Consider the following 4,204-nt stretch of genomic DNA (forward strand, 5'->3'; position numbering starts at 1 on the left):
ATTTACATTGTGAGTGTTTATATAATTTCACAGTTCTTTAGGATGGCTTGCCTAGAATCCCTGATCCCAGTCCTTGATTCCTAGATAGCACAAGCCAGTGTTCTTAGGAGGAGAATACGTAAGAGGATCCAGACAATGGCGTCCTATTGCCTCAAAATCTGCTAGATAAAGTAAGAATGATGAAGAGCCAGGACAGTCCTGCAACACCCTGAAAAGAGGCAGTCCATGAGGGCTCTCAGAAGTTACACCCCAGCTGTTTCACGTTGTCTCTTCCTGGAGGTGAAAGGAAACAGATGGTGCTTCCGGGTTAAGGGGAGGCACCTCTGACCTCCAGCCCCGGGAGTCAAAACGCCGTCTGTTGATGGGGCCCCACCAAATCTGACATAGACAGGTCCAGGCTGCAGGTGCCCCCACATCGTTTTCTTGCATTATGAAGCTGAGTGGTTTCACTCTACTCTCTGTGATCGTCCTCCTTTGCCTCCACATGACCCAGTCTGGAGTCTTTAGGGGTGCAGGTAGGGCCTGGCGACCCTGGATGTGGCTGGGGGGGAACGTTTCCTCTGAAGAGTCCATGAGGTGACCTGGCCTGGAAATCACACATTGGTGCCCACTCATCTTATGGCTTTTTTTTCTTTCTTCTTTTTTTTTTTTTTTTTTTTTTTTTTGAGGCGGAGTCTCGCTCTGTTGCCCGGACTAGAGTGCAGTGGCCGGATCTCAGCTCACTGCAAGCTCCGCCTCCCGGGTTTACGCCATTCTCCTTCCTCAGCCTCCCGAGTAGCTGGGACTACAGGCGCCCGCCATCTCGCCCGGCTAGTTTTTGTATTTTTTTTTAGTAGAGACGGGGTTTCACCGTGTTAGCCAGGATGGTCTCGATCTCCTGACCTCGTGATCCGCCCGTCTCGGCCTCCCAAAGTGCTGGGATTACAGGCTTGAGCCACCGCGCCCGGCCTCTTCTTTTTTTTGAGTCTCGTTCTGTCACCCAGGCTGGAGTGTAGTGGCGCGATCTCTGCTCACTGCATCGTCCGCCTCCTGGATTTAAGCAATTCTCCTGCCTCAGCCTCCTGACCTATGGCGTTTTTTCCAGCTGCACGGAAACCGGGATATTGCCCAGAGTTTGGTCTTGCCTGCCCTTTCACCCTCTTACCTATGTGCCGGCGCGATAAGAGTTGCAAGGGAGTCAAGAAGTGTTGCTACTACAACTGTCGGCATCAGTGTATGGAGCCCTGGTGGACTCTGGATTGAGGTGAGGAGCCCCAGATCTGCTGTTCTCCTTGCTGCCCCTAACTCCTTCCCTCAGAAGTGTTTGTCTTAGAGGGAGTTGAGAACTGCTCATGCGTTTAGCAATTGTTGTGAGCAGGGCTTTTAAGTTGGGTTGGTCCACGAATTTGCCTCTCTAACGTGAAGGGGGAGGCTCAACAGACCTCTTTGCTCAGATATGCACCTTCCACTTCACATAATGGGCATCATGGTTCTCCTCTCTATAAATCTCTATAATGTCGACATTTCAACAAGATGATCTTTAAGCTATTCAATAGTTACTGGATTTTGTTATTTATTTTCAAATCCTTTTACTTATAGTTTACAATCATGAAACAGTTTCCTCTTTACATTTACATTGTGAGGTAAGTTTATAATTTCACAATTCCTTAGGATGGCTTGCCTAGGGTCCCTGATCCCCAGTCTCTGAGTCTTTGGCAGCACCTGCCAGTGTTCTTGTGAGGAGCATACCTAACAGAAATCATGCCTCAGTGCCCCTGGGACACAAAACCATGTGCCCTGTACATTTTGCATCTTCCTATATCTCTGGTTTCCTGTTCTCTCCCAAGGTGGAAAGCCCTTCTTTACCAGGACTGAGGAGACACAGGTGCTACAGGCTCAGACTGGGATAACTGGTCTCCATGTTGTCCATGATCGCTCAGGCCCAGTACTTCCTTTCAGCAAGAGTTAAATGTTTCTTATTATGATAACAAGACAAAGAAAAAAAGCGTTGTGTATTTAAAACTCCATGAAAATCTGTAAGTCTGCTGGATTGATCTCTTGCTCTCTCTCTCTCTACTCAGCCGTGTTGCATAATCCCTCAGGAACTGTAAAAATGATGGAGTTACTCTTTCACATTTAGTTTCATCAATTCCTGCACTTGTGTTTTTCTGATATGTTTGTCTCTTTCAATATCTCCTGACACTCAGATTCTCTGTTGGTCAGATTCCAGGTGCATTTTGGAGTTAAATTCTCTGTGTTTGCATCCTATGAATGGCATGCCAATTAATCCTGTAATGGAAGAGCAAGCCATTTTTGCTTCAGTTTTTCTGATACTACTGCTGGTGGCCTTTCCACGTGTTGGAGTAATATGATCTGCAATTGGATTTGGAACTTCAGGATGGAAATTGAGCAAGATGTACTTTAGTTCTAGGTACTTTCATTCCTAAAAATTGAGCCACCCTCATTTAGAAGAACAAAATCCTTATGGTTCAGCCTACCTCCCTTGAGTCTTTGGTTGGGGGTTGGGCCCTAAGTCTACCTAATAATGAAGTGTAATTAGCCATCAGTTTTCCAAATTTATAACTCTGTGCTTCCTTAACTCCCATAAAGGTTTCAAAGGTCTGGGAAAGTGATTTTCCAAAATTTTATTTATCTCTGACAAATATCTTAACAATTTTAAAAAACTACTTTTTCCCAAGCATGTTTTAAATTGACATCTAATATTTTTAAATTGACATCTAATATTTTTATGATCATTGCATAGTTTCTTTTTTTCTGTAAAAATAATTTTATTGGAACACAGACACGTTCATTTGTTTACACATTGTCTATGTACGTTTTCATTCTATGCTGGCAAAGTTAAATAATTGTCACAGGGGGCCACATGACCCACAAAGCTGGCAAAATTTACTGTGTAGCTCTAAATAGAAAAAGTTACTCAACTTCTGGATTTCAGCATTAATTCCTAAGAGAGAAATTAATACCTGAGAGAGGGTTCAGGTGCAGTACTGAGTACTAATGAGTACTGCATAGTACTGATGAGATCTGACCAAGCAGTGGCTAGATAGATTTAAAAACTAAATGATAAATGAACAAACAAAAACTCTGGAGATTTTTATGATTTTATGACAAATTTAAAGTTTTAAAATAAACCAGGATTTGACAAAAACAAAAGCAAAGACAAAAACCCTAGCAAAACATAAACCTACCAGTCAAGAATAGTCTAGTTTTTTTGTGAAATAACTTAGATGACAGCAGTCATTGTTATGGGGAAGCTGGATATAATGGAAGAATGTGGAATAAAACTATTAATTTGCTTTAATATGTATAACATAGGCAGAAAATATCTAGTAGAGATCTCCTGAAAATAGTACAAAATGGAATTGAAAAAAATGATTTAAAAATTCAGATGTTGGCCAGGCGCAGTGGCTCAAGCCTGTAATCCCAGCACTTTGGGAGGCCGAGACGGGTGGATCACGAGGTCAGGAAATTGAGACCATCCTGGCTAACACGGTGAAACCCCGTCTCTACTAAAAAATACAAAAAACTAGCCGGGTGAGGTGGCGGGCACCTGTAATCCCAGCTACTCGGCAGGCTGAGGCGGGAGAATGGCATGAACCCGGGAGGCGGAGCTTGCAGTGAGCTGAGATCCAGCCACTGCACTCCAGCCCGGGCGACAGAGCAAGACTCCATCTCAAAAAAAAAAAAAAAAATTCAGATGTAGATTGACCTTCAATCTTCTCTTTGCTGTTTATATGCCAAGTCTAAGCAATTAAAATGCTTTACTAATTGAACACTATAAGAACCTGACTGGCCAGGTTATCAATCTAGTCCTACTATAATCTACCCTTAAGAGGACATTCAGGCCAGGCACTGTGGCTTATGCCTATAATCCCAGCATGTTGGGAGGTCGAGGCGAGCGGATCACCTGAGGTCAGGAGTTCAAGATCAGCCTGGCCAACATGGTGAATCCCTGTCTCTACTAAAAATACAAAAATTAGCCAGACTTGGTGGCATGTACCTGTAGTCTCAGCTACTCAGGAGGCTGAGGCAGGAAATGGCTTGAACCCAGGAGGTGGAGGTTGCAGTGAGCCAAGATGGCATCACTGCACTCCAGCCTTGGCAATAGAGTAAGACTCCACCTCACAAAAAAAAAAAAAAACAGTACATTCAAAATGATTGTCCTAAAGTAGAAAGTTTAATCATACTGTGGAACTTCTGTAGC

General features: G+C 43.7%; 1 long non-coding RNA gene across 1 annotated transcript; it reads left to right on the forward strand.

The window, feature by feature from the left end:
* The first annotated feature begins 206 nt into the window (after positions 1-206).
* LOC117068825 lies at positions 207-2,439 on the forward strand. Its single transcript, XR_004431253.1, has 3 exons — positions 207-515; positions 1,085-1,243; positions 1,827-2,439. It is a non-coding gene; the product is annotated as an uncharacterized LOC117068825 (long non-coding RNA).
* Positions 2,440-4,204: the final 1,765 nt, after the last annotated feature.

This window comes from Trachypithecus francoisi, unplaced genomic scaffold (assembly GCF_009764315.1).
Source record: "Trachypithecus francoisi isolate TF-2019V2 unplaced genomic scaffold, Tfra_2.0 Lachesis_group21, whole genome shotgun sequence".
Lineage (NCBI taxonomy): Eukaryota > Metazoa > Chordata > Mammalia > Primates > Cercopithecidae > Trachypithecus > Trachypithecus francoisi.